Source organism: Prionailurus bengalensis, chromosome B2 (genome assembly GCF_016509475.1).
Source record: "Prionailurus bengalensis isolate Pbe53 chromosome B2, Fcat_Pben_1.1_paternal_pri, whole genome shotgun sequence".
Taxonomy (NCBI): Eukaryota; Metazoa; Chordata; class Mammalia; order Carnivora; family Felidae; genus Prionailurus; species Prionailurus bengalensis.
Window position 1 is genome coordinate 54507504 of NC_057349.1, and position 18671 is coordinate 54526174.

The window sequence follows — 18671 nt, forward strand, 5'->3', positions numbered from 1 at the left end:
CATCCCAAAGCAACAGAATATACTTTCTTCTCGAGTGCACATGGAACATTCTCCAAGACAGATCACATACTGGGTCACAAAACAGCCCTTCATAAGTATACAAGAATTGAAATCATACCATGCATACTTTCAGACCACAATGCTATGAAGCTTGAAATCAACCACAGGAAAAAGTCTGGAAAACCTCCAAAAGCATGGAGGTTAAAGAACACCCTACTAAAGAATGAGTGGGTCAACCAGTCAATTAGAGAAGAACTTAAAAAATATATGGAAACAAACGAAAATGAAAATACAACAATCCAAATGCTTTGGGACGCAGCAAAGGCAGTCCTGAGAGGAAAATACATTGCCATCCAGGCCTATCTCAAGAAACAAGAAAAATCCCAAATACAAAAGCTAACAGCACACCTGAAGGAAATAGAAGCAGAACAGCAAAGACACCCCAAACCCAGCAGAAGAAGAGAAATAATAAAGATCATAGCAGAAATAAACAATATAGAATCTAAAAAAACTAGAGCAGATCAACGAAACCAAGAGTTGGTTTTTTGAAAAAATAAACAAAATTGACAAACCTCTAGCCAGGCTTCTCAAGAAGAAAAGGGAGATGACCCAAATAGATAAAATCATGAATGAAAATGGAATTATTACAACCAATCCCTCAGAGATACAAGCAATTATCAGGGAATACTATCAAAAATTATATGTCAACAAACTGGACAACCTGGAAGAAATGGACAAATTCCTAAACAACCACATGCTTCCAAAACTCAATCAGGAGGAAATAGAAAGCTTGAACAGACCCATAAGCAGCGAAGAAATTGAATCAGTCATCAAAAATCTCCCAACAAATAAGAGTCCAGGACCAGATGGCTTCCCAGGGGAATTCTACCAGACGTTTAAAGCAGAGATAATACCTATTCTTCTCAAGCTATTCCAAAAAATAGAAAGGGAAGGAAAACTTCCAGACTCATTCTATGAAGCCAGTATTACTTTGATTCCTAAACCAGACAGAGACCCAGTAAAAAAAAGAGAACTACAGGCCAATATCCCTGATGAATATGGATGCAAAAATTCTCAATAAGATACTAGCAAATCGAATTCAACGGCATATAAAAAGAATTATTCACCATGATCAAGTGGGATTCATTCCTGGGATGCAGGGCTGGTTCAACATTTGCAAATCAATCAACGTGATACATCACATTAATAAAAGAAAAGATAAGAACCATATGATCCTGTCAATTGATGCAGAAAAGGCCTTTGACAAAATTCAGCATCCTTTCTTAAAAAAGACCCTCGAGAAAGTCGGGATAGAAGGAACATACTTAAACATCATAAAAGCCATTTATGAAAAGCCCACAGCTAACATCATCCTCAATGGGGAAAAACTGAGAGCTTTTTCGCTGAGATCAGGAACACGACAGGGATGCCCACTCTCATCGCCATTGTTTAACATAGTGCTGGAAGTTCTAGCGTCAGCAATCAGACAACAAAAGGAAATCAAAGGCATCAAAATTGGCAAAGATGAAGTCAAGCTTTCGCTTTTTGCAGATGACATGATATTATACATGGAAAATCCGACAGACTCCACCAAAAGTCTGCTAGAACTGATACATGAATTCAGCAAAGTTGCAGGATACAAAATTAATGTACAGAAATCAGTTGCAGTCTTATACACTAATAATGAAGCAACAGAAAGACAAATAAAGAAACTGATCCCATTCACAATTGCACCAAGCAGCATAAAATACCTAGGAATAAATCTACCCAAAGATATAAAAGATCTGTATGCTGAAACTGTAGAAAGCTTATGAAGGTAATTGAAGAAGATATAAAGAAATGGAAATACTTCCGTGCTCATGGGTTGGAAGAATAAATATTGTCAAAATGTCAATACTACCCAAAGCTATCTACACATTCATTGCAGTCCCAATCAAAATTGCACCAGCATTCTTCTCGAAGCTAGAACAAGCAATCCTAAAATTGATATGGAACCACAAAAGGCCCCAAATATCCAAAGTAATTTTGAAGAAGAAGACCAAAGCAGGAGGCATCACAATCCCAGACTTTAGCCTCTACTGCAAAGCTGTAATCATCAAGAGTGCCACCCAGGCACTCCTGTTTTTGTCTTTCACTAATTTCTTTATAATGTGTTTCTGTGTGGATTTTGTGTTTATTCTTCTTAGAGTTTGTTGAGCTACTTGGACATGTACCTGTGTGTCTTGGGAGATTTTTGGCTATTATTCTTCAAACATCCTTTCTACCTCTTACCTATGAGTCTTGGTACACTTGGTGATGTTTCACATGTCTTTTAAGTTTTGTTTGTGTTTCTCCCATTGTTACTCCATTCTTTATTCTCTTTGCTCTTTAGACCATATAATCCCAACTGACTTCTCTTCAAGTTTAGTGATTCTTTTTTCTGTCTGCTGAAATCAGCTGTTTTATTTTTCATTTTTCATTTTAGTTACAGTCTTTATCTCCACAGTTACCATCTGCTTCCATTCATAGTTACATTCTTATTATTACTATTTTTGATATGTTAAGACAGCATTCTTATGGTTTCCTTTAGCTTTTTGTCTATAGTTTCTTTCCGCTCTTTCAACATATTTAATTTAAGACCGTTAATTTTAAAAAGTCTTTGTCTAGTAAGTCAGAGGTCTCTGCTCTCTTGGGGATACTTTGTATTAATTTTTCCTGAGGATGGGTCCTACTTTCTGGGTGGTTTCTATGCTTTATTTAGAAAACCGGAGGTGCCTGGGTCGCTCAGTCGGCTAAGCGTCTGACTTCAGCTCAGGTCATGATCTTGCGGTCCGTGATTTCGAGCCCCACATCAGGTTCTGTGCTGCCAGCTGAGAGCCCGGAGCCTGCTTCGGATTCTGTGTCTCCATCTCTCTGCCCCTCCCCTGTTCTCACTCTGTCTCTGTCTCTGTCGTTTTCCCTCTCTCTCTAAAAAATAAATGTTAAAAAAAATTTTTTTTAGAAACCTGAACATTTTGAATATTACACACTGCTCATTCTGGAAGTCTAATTATTTTTGTATGTCTGGTCTGTGCTGTCCAGTGTATCACTAGGTACATGTGATGACTATTAATTTTTTTCTACCACCAGAATTTTTTTAATTGAATTATACTTTTACATACAATATTAGTTTCAGGTATACAACATAGTGATTCATCATTTATATACATTTTGAAATGGTCGCCATAAGTCTAGTGACCATCTGTCACCATACAAAGTTATTACAATATTATTGACAATATTCCCTATACTGTACTTTATGTCCTCATAATTTATTTATTTTATGAATGGAAATATGTATCTCTTAATTGCTTCCCCTATTCCTCCTGGTCCCACAACCTCCTTCTCTCTGGCAACTACTAGTTTGTGCTCTGTATTTATGAGTATGTTTTTGTTTTTGTTTTTTATTTTACTTATGGTATTTGTCTTTCTCCCAACTTATTTTACATAGCATAATACCCTCTAGGACTGTCCATATTGTCACAAAGGGCAGGATTTCATTTTATTTATGACAGAGTAATATTCCATTGTGCGTATATACCAAATCTTCCTTACCCATTCTGTTGAGGGACAATTGGGTTGCTTCTGTGTCTTGGCTACTGTAAATAATGCTGTAATAAACAGGGGTGCATATATCTTTTTGAATTAGTGTTTTCATTTTCTTTGGGTAAATACTCAGTAGTGGAGTTACTGGATCATATGATATTTCTATATTTAATTTTTTTTGATGAACTTTAATACTCCTTTACACAGTGACTGTGCCAATTTACATTTCCACTAAGAGCATACAAGGGTTTTCTTCACATCTTTACCAACACTTATATCTTGGCCTTTTTTTTTTAAGGCATTCTGACAGGTATAAGGTGATGTTGTGGTTTTGATTTGCATTTTCCTAATGATAAGTGATGCATCTTTTCATGTGTCTATTGGCCATCTCTATGTCTTCCTTGGAAAAATACCTATTCATGTCCTCTACCCATTTTTTAATCAGATTATTTAGGTGGGTTTTTGATGTTGAGTTGTATAAGTTCTGTATATATTTTTCATATTAAGTCCTTATTGAAATGTCATTAACAAATATCTTTCCCCTCTCAGTAGGATGCCTTTTCATTTTGTTGATGGTTTCCTTTGCTATGCAAGACTTTTCTTTTGATGTAATCCCAATAGTTTATTTTTGTTTTGTTTTCGTTGTGTGAGGAGACAAATTCAGAAAAAATATTGCTGGGATCGATGTCTATGGAATTATGGCATGTTCTTTAGAACTTTTATGGTTTCAGGTCCTACATTTAGGTCTTAATTTACTGTGGGAAGCAAGAATTCTGTAACTGAACCACCAGTGCTTAAGGCATTTTGAATTTGAATGTTTTCCTGATTTTTCTGATAGTTTATTAGTGTGTAAAAATGCATCCAATTTCTGTATATTAATTTTGTATCCTACAACTTAACTAAAATCATTTATTACCTCTAACAGCCTTGTAGTGGTTTTTAGTGTTTCTACCTTAAGATCATGTCGTCTGCGAATAATGACAGTTTTACTATTTCCTTTTAATATGGATGCTTTATATGCCTTTTCTTGTCTGATTGCTGTGGCTAAAATTTCAGTACCATGTTGAGTAAAAGTAGCAAGAGTGGGCATCATTTTCTTGTTCTTATTCTTAAAGGAAAAAGTTTTTACCTTTTTACTGTTCAGTAAAATGTTAGCTGGGCATTGTTATACATGGCCAGCATTATATTGAGGTATGTTCCTTGGTACTCAGTTTGTTAAGAGTTTTTATCATGAACAGATGTTTAATTTTATCCAGTGCTTTTTGCATCTATTGAGATGATCATACGAATTTTTCCTTCATTTTGTTAATGTGTTTTATCAAGTTAATTGATTTGCAAATGTTGAACCATCCTTGGGTCCCTGGAATAAATCACACTTGATCACACTTGATCACAATAAATCACACTTGACCTTTTCGATGTATTGTTGAATGTAATATTTGGATTTTTGCAACATCTATGTTCATCACAGATAATTGGCTTGTAATTTTTTTTTTAATGTCTTCATATACGTTTGGTTTCAGGGTGATGATTAATTCATAGAGTGAATTTGAGGCATTCTTTCTCTTAATTTTTTGGAACAGTTTGAAAAGAAAAGGTATTAACTCTTCTTAAAATTGTTGATAGAGGAAGATAGTGGTGTGGGAAGACTCTAATATGATCACCTTGTCCCATGGATACAATGAGATAACACCCCTGTCAGTGTAAATGACCTGAAGATTGGTAAAACAAACTCTCCCTGATAAACATAGAGAAGAGGCCACATTGAAGAGGAGAGGAAGGGCAGAGACACATTAGGGAGGGACACCTCAGGCATGGACAGCCAAGAGGAGCATATCCCCAAGCCAGGTACCCCAAGCATGGGGGACCCACTTGGGAAAGAAAAATCTTTATAAAATTTGGCTTTGAAAAACCAGAGGGACCTAATTTTGCAAGTTCTTGTAATCATCAGGAATTAACACCTGGAACTTTAAAAAATCAGGCTCGGCTCTGGGAGACCCGAAAGGACAGAGTCCCCACCCTTAGAGACTGCACAACAGCCCCATAGGTATACTGCATAGAAGCAACAGTTTGAAAAATGCCAGGGGTATACAGAAGGGATATTTCTTTACTAATCTCAGAATGTGTGCTGGCGGGGCAGAGATCATTGGGAGACTTCTAAAAGAGTGGGTGCCCTTTCCTTTTCCACCCTCCAACCTAAACACAGGGACACCTGTGGGAACCAGCACAGCATCACACACACTACCTACCTTGCTAACAGCATGCTTCACCCTTCATTCTCCTGTGGACACCAATACGCCCTTGGCCAGAACCCATTCAAAGCAGTGCCACAAGCCTGGCAGTGAGCAAGCAGCCCCAAAAGGAATACCACTCCAAACTGACTCCTACCCCAGGGCGAGGGGAAGATAACACATACCAGTCCAGTTGCAGCCCCACCAGTGAGCTAGAGGAATACATCTAGTCTGACTGTAGCCTCCGCCCACCAACAAAAGCCAACTCAGAGGACAACACAGAGAAACCCACCAGCTGTGGTGCTACCTCATCTCTGGCAAATGCCTTGTCTGCCTCAATTCAAGTCCAAGGCAGTCCCAGACTGGCCCACCAATAATACAGGGGCCAAACCCTGCCCACAACACGCAGAGAGTCATTGCAGATGACTGGACAGATAGTAAATGCAGCTCAGCCACACAACACCTGTGAAGTGACAAGGTCTGGTGCACAAGGAACATTTCCCTGCAGAGCACTCAAAAAATCTTCTTCGTAAGACCACTACTTTCAAGAGCAAAAGATGTGGCTGACTTTTCTCACACACGGAAATAGGGTGTTAGACAAAATGAGGAGACAGAGGAATATGTCCCAAGTGAAAGAACAGAACAAAATCACAGCAAGTGACCAAAATCCAACAGATAAGGAATATGCCTGAGAGAGAATTTAAAGTAATGGTCATAACAATACTCACTGGATATGAGAAAAGGGTGAAGGACCTCAGTGAGACCCTTAACAAAGAGATATAAAACATCAAAAAGAACCAATCAGAGATAAAGAACTCAATAACTGAAATTAAAAATGCACTAGAGGGAATAAATAGTATGCTAGGGGAAGAAGAAAAGCAGATGAGCTACCTTTGGGGCAGAGTAATGGAGAGCAATCAAGCTGAGCAGGAGATAGAGAAAATAATAAAAAATGAAAAGAAACTTAAGGGAGTTCACAAAAGCAAAAATGAACTATTGGGACTTCATCAAGATGAAAAGTTTCTGCACAGTGAAGGAAACAGTCGACAAAATTTAAAGGCAGCCTGCAGAATGGGAAAAGATATTTACAAATGACATATCTAGGAGTTTTATTTATTGGGAATTTTTGATTCCTGATTCAATTTTATTGTCAGTAATTGTGTGCTCACATTTTCTATTTCTTTTTATTCAGTGTTTGTAAACTTGTATGTTTCTAGGAATTTATCCATTTCTTCCAGTTTGTCCCAATTTTTTGGCATGTAATTTTTCATAGTAGTCTCATAATCTTTTGTAATTCTGTAGTGTTGGTTATAACTTTTCCATCATTACTGATTTTATTTATGAGTCCTCTCTTTGTGTTGATGAATCTTGCTAGAAGTTTATTGATTTTATCTTTTAAAAGAATCTGCTCTTAGTTTCATTGATCTTTGCTATTGTTTTCTAGTCCCTATTTCCGTTATCATTGCTCTTACCTTTATTATTTTCCTTCCATCTACCAATGTTAGGCATTTTGTTTGTTTTCTGAGGTAGACTTTTATCATTAAAAACTTCCCTTTTTGGGGTGCCTCGGTGGCTCAGTCAGTTGAGCAACTGACTTCAGCTCAGGTCATGATCTCATGGTTTGTGAGTTCAGGCCCGGTGTCTGGCTCTGTGCTGACAGCTCAGAGCCTGGAGTCTGCTTCGGATTCTGGGTCTCCCTCTCTCTCTGCTCCTCCCCCGCTCGTGCTCTGTCTCTCTCTGTCTCAACAATAAATAAACATTAAAAAAAAAAAAACTTCCCTTTTGAACGGCTTTGTTTGCATCCTATTTTTTTTGGAAATTTGTGTTAGCATTTTCCCTTGTCTCCAGGTATTTTTAGATTTCTCATTTGTTTTTCTTATTGGCTCATTAGTTGTTTAGTATCATGTTGTTTAGCCTCTACTAGTTTTGGTTTTTTTTCCATTTTTTTTCTTGTAAATGATTTCTAGTTTCAAAGCATTAGGAATAAAGGTGCTTGATGTGATTTCAGTCTTTGTGATTTTACTGAGACTTGTTTTTTATGGCCTTTCATGTGATCTGTCCTGGAGAATGTTTATGTATACCTGAAAACAATATGTGTTTTGCTATTTTTTAAAAAAACTTTCACATGTCAGGTCCCTCTGATCTCATGTGTTATAGCCATTGTTTATTGATTTTCTGTCTGGATGATTGATCCAGTGACATAAGTGGGGTGTTAAGGTTCCCTACTATTATTATGCTGCTGTCTATTTTTCTCTTTGTATCTGTTAATATTTTGCTTTATGGATTTAGGTACACCTATGTTGGGTGCATAGGTATTTAGAATTGTTATATCCTCTTGTTGGATTGATCCCTTTATCATTATGTAATTCCCTTCCTTGTCTCTTGTTACATTCCTTGTTTTAAAGTCTATTTTGTCTGAGAGATATTTCTGTCTAGGTTTCTTTTTGTTTCCATATGCATGGAATACCTTTTTCCATCCTTTCATTTTCAGACTGTATGGGTCTTTAGGTCTGAATTGAATCTCTTGTAGTTTGCAAATAGATGTGTTTGGTTTTTTATCCCTTCAGTCACCCTGTGCCTTTTGGTTGAACATTTTTTCCATTTATATTTAAATTATTTATAGGTATGTACTTATTGCCATTTTCTTGATTGTTTCCTGGTACTTTTTGTAGTTCTTTTTTGTTCCTTTTCTTACTCTCTTTTTTGTGATTTGTTGAATTTCTTTACAGTTTTATTTGGACTTTTTCTTTGTTTTTCATGTATCATAATTTGTGGTTACCGTGAAGCTCATATATAATACTCTTTGTTATATACCAGTCTGTTTTAAATTGATGGTCACTTAAGTTTGAATACATTCTAAAATCACTACATTTTTACTAACTCCCACCACATTTTTATATAGACATGTATAAAGATATTTTACATATTTTTATTTTGTGTATTAACTAATCATTGAAGGTGTAGTTGATTTTACTACTTTGGTCTTTTATCCTTCATACTAGCTTTATATATGGCTTAAACTACTGCAATAATGCAGGTGGTCAGGGCTGGACCCTAATTTGCTGGGCTCTGAGGTCTGGCCACAGCTATTTCAGGTATGCTGGTGGGTGGTGCTGAACACTCTCTCCCCTTTGCAGAAACCACTTTGTAGGGATGGCAGTTCTAGTTGAGGCTGCCTACTGGATGGTTTCAGTCAGCAACCACTTCAGGGGACACCCCAAGTGCTTTATGATAGCACCTTATTCTGTTTTCTTCACATCAACATCATTTGGTGAATGTTCATTTTTATTTGTTTTTTGTCTGAAGCATAAACTCCCAAGAGAGCAGTATTATGTTCATCTTGTTTATCTCTCCATTACTTATAATGATGACTAGTAAAATAGTACTTCAGTAAAACTTGAATGAGTGAATGTATGGGAGAAGACACTTTTCAGGTTTTAAAGCTTTACATCTCACTTAGCTTTTTGAGCTATTGTTATAAAAAATGCATCTGAATATATTTTAAAGTTAATGTCTTTTTTTTTAATGTTTATTTTTGAGAGTGAGAGAGAGAGAGAGAGAGAGCACAAATGGGGGAGGGGCAGAAAGAGAGGGAGATACCGAATCTGAAGTAGGCTCCAGGCTCTGAGCTATCAGCACAGAGTCAGATGCGGGGCTTGTACTCACAAACCATGAGATCATGACCTGACCTGAAGTCAGACGCTTAAACAACTGAACCACCCAGACACCCCTTAATGTCTTTATTCAGTGATTTACAAATTACTCAGCATGCAATCTAGGAAATAGAAATGAGTTCCTCGGCACTGTACAAATTAAAGACATTTATAGCCAGAAAGGAGTGGAACAGGGAAGTTACAGTTGGCCAAAAAAGTGGATATCTTATTGTAAGGTCACTTTCCTTTAGAGGATGGCAGGTGTCTTTCAGGCAGATTAGGTGCCAACTAGGTGATTGCTGATTAGCTAGTTTAAGATTCTATTTCTGCGAGAGCTGAAACTATAATTAAGTCAAGTTTCAATTTGGTTAGATGGGGCTTAGCAAAAGTGACTTCCTTATGGCCCTAGTGTCTTGTTTATAATTCACTCTTTTGATCAGACTCTGAGCCTGAGAGATGTGATAAAAATTGAAGGTACTACCACTACTCTCAGCTCCCACTCTGGAGTTCTGAGGGCTTTTTTGCTGAATCTCTGTGTTATTCATCAATCATGTTGTCTTTTTGCTGAATCTCTTAGTGGAACTCTTGGGTCATGATGTTGCATTTATGTTTTTTAAGTTGGTCACTCTCTTCATTCCTTTTCTGACATGCTTATCTAAAGAGGATCATTTGCTTGCTGGTTAGCTGCTGTAAACATGCGTTTAAAGCTTTTGAGAGAACAGTGTGCACCAGGGAGAGTACTAGATTATTAAAAGCAACATAATTCCCAGTGTTTGGGGTTCATATCAGAACCATGGTCCCCAGAACCCAAAGCAATTCGAATCAAGTAAGTCAAAGAAAAACTGCATTGAAGGAGTTACTTTCTTAAGCCATCTGGCTTTTTCATTGAACTACTGTGGCAGAATCCCAACTGTCCCAGAAGTGTCAATCCAAGTAAAGTGAGGGGTGTAGGCCATAGCACAAACATCTCCTTGCTGTGCTAAAAGATAATCAAGAGGAACTTTGGCCAGAGAGTCTAGGTATTTTTGTTAGGTTTTATTGCTATATATATTGCTTTAGCAGTAGATTCTTCAATATCTGTAAGAGTAAAAAAGATGTTCTTAATTAAGATACTAATTTGATCTTACTTATAGCCAGAGAATTCAGGAAAAGGATGGCCAGAGGAAAGAAGGAATGCAAAGAAACATCCTTTTTTTTTTTAAATTTTTTAAAATTTTTGTTCATTTTTGAGAAGGAAAGTATGCACACACACGCTGGGGAGGGACAGAGAGAGAGGGGGACAGAGGATTCGAAGCAGGCTCTGCACTAACTGCAGAGAGCCCAGTGCAGTGCTCAAACTCACTAACCATAAGATCATGACTAGAGCCAAAGTCAGACACTCAACCAACTGAGCCACCCAGGTGTCCCTGCAAAGAAACATTCTTGATCTGATGTCTTAGGTGGAAGCAGTCTACCTCAATCTAGGCTACATCTTTCCCTAGTCAATTTGATTTAGAGGGCCATTATTTTCAAAGAACAGGATGTCATGTGAGGACTTTTTGAGCTGTGAAATATGCAGCCAAGATTCAATACTTTGTAAAAGTACCTTTGTAGGGTCCTTTTTCTGGAATCTCACTTTTGCAAAAGCATCAGAGTAAAAGAATAATTGTCTACATATGACAAAAGACTTAAAAAGCCTGTGGCTAAAGATGTGATGAGAGTTTATTTTAATGTAATTTACCAGGAAATTTGCTTATTTCTGTGATACACAACATTTTAAGAAAATGACTGGAATTATGACTGATAACATTATACCAGGACGTATCAGATTTCTAGGAATTTCATACAGTTTCTAGAATACATAATAACTCATATCCATACAAATATTGCCTAATAACTTTTAACATCACTTCTGATTTGATAATGCTTTCCACTTAATTGAACATATCAAATAAACCAAATTAGTTTAACATTTTACCAGATGAAAGACAAATCCTCTGATATTTTTCAGGGGCCTTCTGGTAAATCTCAAAGCTTCTTTCATGTAAAAAAAGACTGTTTAGAATTTGATTTGGGGAAGTCATCAAACCTTCAAAAGGTTTGCACATTTGACCAAATATGATCACAGATCATTATGGAATAATACCTAATTACCAATTTAAGCAAAGGAGATGTTAAAGACATATACAGAAGGTTACATAGTTGTGCACAAAACTTAGCTCTCTTAATATTGAGAATATTGGGTTTTCTTAAGCAATCACAGAGCTAGGAAAGACAGCAGGTAACACAGTAAATTGTTTTCATAAGACACAAAATCTTTGCCGACCATTCAGATTACTTAATAGGTAAAGAAACTTTCATAGTTGCTTAAAGCAGACCAACAGTCCAAGAAACTAGTCTAATTGTGCAACAGTGTACTTTTGAATTTAAAATTCATTTTAAAAATTAAATCCATTCTAATTATAGCCAGCTGGATCACACGTAAAATTTATTTCCCCAGTTTTTTAATACAAACTTTCTATTACTTTTCTATCCTAATTTTATATATGATTTTGTCATATACTTGTAGTTACTTTACAACAGCTATTTTACTTTCCTTGCCTGTTAGACATAATCATTGCTAAAAAGTTTATCTGTAAACTCTCATCCAACTTATCTCTCTTTAAATCATTTTTTATGTATTTAGATTACTCTTAAAAATTTCACAATATGTTAATCAAAATTAGACATTCTGCTAAGTTTTTTTTGTTGTTGTTGCTGACATATTTTTTGTAATATATCACATGAACTTATTTGACTAGTAAACCAAGTAGAATGAGAGTCATTTGTATGCACTATTATTTGATGCTGATGACTGTAAAGACATACCTATTTTAATTAGAGTAACAAACTTAAGCTAGCTTTTGTTTACTGAAGATGACCCAGATGAATTTGAAAGTATTTGGTTTGGTTTCAGTATTTCTGAGTCTAGAAATTCTTAATTTTATAGGCACTTATTTTTCTTCAAGCCAACTGAATAGAGCTGTTATAAAAATTAATTCTGGCAGTACCATCCAGAGGTAGAAAAATGTGACATAACTACAACATTTATGCATAAACACACATGAACATATAGAAAGATGCAAACAAATACCTTATTGTTCTAAAATTTTAGCCATAGGAATGTTCTCAGCAGAGGTGAGAGCTGGTGGAGGCTAGGCATGAGCTCCCCCCACACCTACTTGGTGCTAAGGCTCCCAGCCACAAAACCCCCATCTTAAATGGAACATGCCATGGAAACCATGATGTTCATGTTTCACAAAGTTTGCTGAGGATAAAGGCTGCTTAACAAAGGAGGACCTGAGAGTACTCATGGAAAAGGAGTTCCCTGGATTTTTGGAAAATCAAAAAGATCCTCTGGCTGTGGACAGAATAATGAAGGACCCAAACCAGTCCCAAGATGGCAAAGTGGGCTTCCAGAACTTCTTTTTGCTAATGGCTGGGCTCACCATTGCATAAAATGACTATTTTGTAGTACACATGAAGCACAAGGGAAAAAAGTAGGCAACATTGAGCAATACTCCCACCCAATGAGAGTTCTCCCACGGGGTCTCTTAAGGAATCTGCCCCACAGCTCCCTCCCCTGTGTAAAGGATTCCATGAGCAAATTGAGACTCTCAGAACAGGTACAAATAAAATCTAACCCCCATTTGAGAAACAGAGAAAGAAAAGTCAGTGAAAACCAGATAAACTTTTGATTATTATATTGCTTGCATCCTCTTGCCCTCAATAAACAAATTCCTTTTCTATTTCCTCAAAAAAGTAATAATTAGTAAAATAAAAATAAAATTTTAGCCATGAGTCAGGTGTGATGATGCAAAACTTACTAGTTTAGAAAAAAGCAGTTGAATCCAAAATTTCTGACAGATGGTATAAGTTAAGGTTACCTGCTCAGATGCCTAAAGCTTTTATTCATTTGTAAAGAAGATTTTTAAGATTTTCATAGACTTTGTTTTCAAATAGTCCTCCCCCACCCTTTTTTATCTTCTGATAAAAATTCCTCCCTGAAGTTTGCATTTTGAAGAGATAGCCTACATAGGAGTTACTGAGAAGATAGTAGTAGAACATCTGCATTTCAAGGACCCAGGGAAAGAATGAATGTCCTTCTAAGCAGGGCTTTTGTTTCTTGAATTCAGAATTTTACAGTACTTAACCAGCCTTCTGAGATGACTAAGGGTTTTGGTATTGACAGAAAGGATAAGTGGCTTTGAATTGCTTCTAGAGGTGCATTTTCTGTCCTGGTAAAGACCCAGTTCATATGAAAAGAACAGTTCTTAATTCTTCAGTGAGTCAGTAGCAGCCTGAATTCAAAGGCTTTACACACTCATGCAACCACATTATCTTCAATTTGCTTGTTTTTATCAAGGAGAATATCTTCAATGAAGATGGAAATCAGAAGAATTCTATATTCTAGATTTAGATCTCTGTTTTTGGGATATTTGTCTTTACCTCTGGGTAGCTTAGGTGACAAGGCCTAGAAGTTCCTGTCAGGCTTTAAATATCAGCTTTCAGTTTGCCTATCTCTGTCAGTAGAGCTACTTTAAAAAATCCTTTCAAAATCTTGTCAGCTTTTAGCCAGACAGACAGGAAATACTTCTGGCAAAATCAAACAACTCTATGGATACAAGACATGTCCCCAAAGAGGGTACAAAGGATACAACCCTCCCAAGATCCAGAGCCATTCCCAAAGATAGTTGAAAGAAAAGAAAGACTTTCACAATTCCCCTCAGGGTCTGCATGTGGTGAAGCCCAAACTGCAAATGGAGTGGTACCATCATTTCTGTCTTACCATATTTGGGGGATCCCTAACCTGACATGCCAAGCCAAGTTATCAGAACACAAAATGAGACATACGAGAAGGAAATAGTTGTCTATGAGAGAGAAAGGATCAATAACCAGTGGGTCTGGATTTGGAAAGGAAGGGACAATGTGAAATTTTACCTTCTCTCAGCTGAGTACTACAGATAGAGATCCAGGAGAGCTGACTTTGTTAAGATTTTTCACCTTTCACTGGCTTTTGCCAGTTTTCCCAGGATCCCGTCTGTAGGTTCCAGAGTTGAGTGGGTTTCAGAGTGTAGGTCCAATATTGGCATGATTTTCCCTTAATTTTCATTTATTCTTGGCTATTTAATGGAATAACTTGTAGCAATTTGCAAGAGAATTCGTAGAGTCCTATCAACTCTGAGAGGGGCCTATATGAGGACCCTCCAAGAGTAAATATGGTGGCATCTGTAAAGTCACTAACTTGGTGGACTTTCTCCTACGGTTGTATGACAGTCTTTTCAGAATGGAAAGGCAGTTCAGATAGAAGATTAGTAGTAGACTCTGAGTACTCAGGTAAAGGAGGATCGAGGGGAGTAGTAGAAGTCACATCAGCCTTAGTCTTGTAAGTGCCTCTTAAGTCTTTTCATTAGCCTTTTATAATGAATCATTCAGTGAAGCTGTTTTTGAATCTTATAGCCTTTTGGAGGCTTCTGCATACCAGTTCAAATAGATATCCTATTTGTTTGATTTGGGAACTCTTGCTTTCAAGTGCACTTCTTGTTCCCTGTAAAGGCGTTTTAATTCTAGTTTGTCTTAATAAGATTTTGCCATTTTTATAGATATGTGCAGCTTCTAGGACCACAGTTTTTAGATATAAAATAAGCAGTTGTGCCAGATGGTAGTATACTCATTTTTTTTTTAATATGAGGATTCCATTTCTTTAATTAGGCCTTCGGTTTCTTGGAGCCAAGTTAATGCCTGAAAAGGGGTATGCCGCTAGGTTGGGGATTTGGGGTGTTTTACAGTGTACCTCATTGCATAGAATTTTTTTTGAGGTTGGCAGGTGACCTAGTGTCAATCTAACCCATTCAATGATCAGTTTATCCTAGTATGGGAGTCTTAGAGTTAGGTGGCGAGGACTCTAATACAGCTTTTAAGCGCTTGATCCATGCCAAAAATTTTGCAACTTTGGCTTCTGTGACTTCCATTAACAGCAGATCTATTAATCATTTTACCTCATGTGCACATTAACAGAAACCAGTAGTAACCAAGGAAATGGACTGTGCATATCAGCAGTAACCAAAGAGAGAGTACTGTGGACTGGCCAAGAAAAGGCCTTAGGTATGTACCACTAGCAGTTTCCAAAGTGGAACTAGAGACTGAACCATCATACTGCAGCAAATGGGGACCATGGACTGAACCAAGGGCAAGGAACTCCGATTTTAGATGTGATTGTCTGCCAGCTCAAGCCTACCTGCTAAATAAACCCTTGACTGGGACTGTGGACTAACCATGGACTAAGGACTGGCTCTCTGTTAGAGCCTCCTGTCAGTCTAGATTGACCCATTAATCCTGGACTGGAAAGCCATTTAGATCAGGAGCGTACAACACAATGAGAGTGGAGCTCAGAACCAAGAGGAACTTACCCATGTCCCTCAGAAACAGTGAGAAAGACCTAGAACCCAAAGGTTCATGGGCCTCAACTCTCGTGTTTCTTATTCCCGAAGCCATCAGAAGTTTCTGGGTTCCACTCCTGCCATCAGCCTGTTGAACAAATATCAACTAAGTACATTTTTAAAGATCTTACTGGCTTTATTCAATGATTGATGAATTGGGCAGCACCCAATCTAGTAGATAGAAGATCCAAGGAACTGTTCTATTATAGGTTTATTGTTTGTGGTTGCCGTGAGGTTCATATATAACAATCAGCAGTTTTAAGTTGATGGTTACTTATGTTCAAATGCATTTTAAAAACATTACACCCCCCCCCATGTTGTATGTTTTTTGAAGTCCTATTTTACGACTTTTTATTTTGTGTTTTCCTTAAGTAATAGTTATAGATATAGTTTATTTGCTATTTTTGGTTTTTAACTTTCATCCTAGCTTTATAAAGTGGTTAATCAACTACCTTTTCTATACGTTAGCTTTTACCAATGAAATTCTTTCTGTCTTTCTCTTTCTTTCTTTAAAAGGTGAAAGATTTATTCGATCTGAAGAGAAACCAGAGTATTGAGATTTTTTTTTTCTTTCATAAGTTTCTTCTAGTTACAGCCTTTTGTTTTCTGTCTGAAGGAGTCTTTTTAACATTGTAAGGCTGGTTTTGTGATGATGAACTCCTTTAACTTTTGTTTGTCTGGGAAACTATCTCTCCTTCAATTATTAAACATAACCTTGCCAAATAGAATATTCTTTGTTGTAGGTTTTTTCCTTTTAGTCCTTTGAATATATCATGCCACCTCCTTCTGGCTTGCTCATTTTTTGCTGAAAAATTAGTGGATAGTCATATGGGGGTTTTCCGGTATAAAACTAGTTGCTTTCCTCTTGCTGCTTTCAGGATTCTCTCTTTATCTTTAATTTTTGACACTTTAACAATTATGTGTCTTGATGCAGACCTCTGGGTTCTTCGTCTTGTTTGGGGCTCTCCATGATTCCTGAACCTGGATGTCTTTCCTTCTCCAGATTAGGGAAGTTTTCAGCTATTATTTCTTCAAATAAATATTCTGCTCCTTTCTTTCTTTTCCTTTTTGTACATAAGTGAATTAGTACACTTGATGTTCCAGAGGTCCCTGAAATTATCCCCCTTTTTTTTTAATGTTTTTTCTCTTTGCTATTGAGTTTAGATAATTTCCTCTACTCTCTTTAAGGTTGCTGATCTACTCTGCATCCTGTAATCTTCTTTTGATTCCCTCTACTTTTCATTTGTTATTATATTCTTTAGCTCTGATTTTTTTTTCTTTCTTTGTTGAAATTGTCACTTTGTTCATCCATTCTTGGGTTCAGTGAGCATCCTTATGACCATTACTTTGCACTCTATCAGGTAGATTGCTTATCTCCCCATCGTTGTCAGTGTTGTTCTTTTTTAAGGTTTTATCTTGTTTTTTTTATTTGGAACATATTCTTCTGTCTCTTCATTTTGCCTGATTCTCTGTTTTGTTACTGTGTATAATGTAGAACAGCTGAGTCTCCCATTCTTAAAGGAGTAGCCTTATGTAGAAAGTGTCTTTTGGGACCCATAAGCACAGTCCCCTCAATCAGCAGAAGCATGAACACCAGGGGTATACCCTGTGTGGGCTGCATGTACCCTCTTGTTGTAGGGTGGGTCATGGCTGCTGCAGGCACACTGATGGGTAGGGCTGCCACTAGAGGCAGGAGTTGTTTCCAGGCTGACACCACCCACTGGGAGGTGTGATGGGAATGGGGGCCACTTTGACGGTGCATCTGTTGGGGTGGGCAGGTTTGTAGGGGAATGCTGGGGCAAGGTGAGCAGTGCTATGTTGATCAGAGTACCAAAAGTGGTGCCTGTCAGCACTTCTAATCCAGATAAAATTCCTATAGATTCCTTCACCTCTGGCACATGCCTAAAATTAGCCAGTTCATGTATGGCCAAAGTGCTTGCTTTTCAGATTGCTGCCTCTGTGCGGGTTTGTGGAGCAAGCGATTTTGTGTGCACACTTTTATTTTCCTGTAACCCCCTGACTCTCCCAAAGTTAAGCCCCACTGATTTTCAAAGCCCTAAGTTATGTGGATGTGTCTTTTCAGTGCAGGTCCCCAGATCCGGAGTAGCCAAAGTGGGGTTTGAACCCCTCACTCCTCAGAGACCTTTGCATTGGTGATATCCCTCCCACGTGTGGGCCCTGACCAAACTGTGCCTCTGCCTCCCCTAACCATCTCGATGTGACTTTTTCTTATATCATTAGTTATGGAAAGCTGTTCTGCTATTCATCAGGTTGTTTTCAGAGAGAGCTGTTCTATATGTAGTTGCAGTTTTGGTGTGTTTGTGGGATGAGGTGAGACAGTATCCTCCTGCTCCACCATCTTGATCAAGAATCTCTGTGATTGGGGCACCTGGGTGGCTCGGTTGGTTAAACGTCCAACTTCAGCCCAGGTCACAATCTCATAGCTTGTGAGTTCAAGCCCTACATTGGGCTCTGTGTTAACAGCTCAGAGATTGGAGCCTGCTTCAGATTCTGTCTCCATCTCTCTCTGCCCCTCCCACTCTCACGCTATTGTCTCTGTCTCTCAAAAATAAATAAATATTTTTTAAAATTAAAAACAAGAATCTCTGTGATTGATTTTTTTAGCACTTGAAATGTGGCTGGTCCAAATCAAGATGTACCACTGAAGGCAGTGGTGTATTGGTAAACCAGCTAGTGGAGGGGTCGGGTAGGAGAGCCTTGATTTATGTCATTTGCTGATTTCTGTTAATGTAAGTACTTCTGTT

General features: G+C 37.6%; 1 protein-coding gene and 1 pseudogene across 2 annotated transcripts in view; both read left to right on the forward strand.

Moving 5' to 3' along the window:
- PRIM2 (DNA primase subunit 2) overlaps positions 1-18671 on the forward strand; it is a 355938-nt gene that overhangs the window by 305715 nt on the left and 31552 nt on the right. The gene's annotated exons all lie outside the window — the stretch shown is intronic.
- LOC122490221 lies at positions 12628-13228 on the forward strand (annotated as a pseudogene).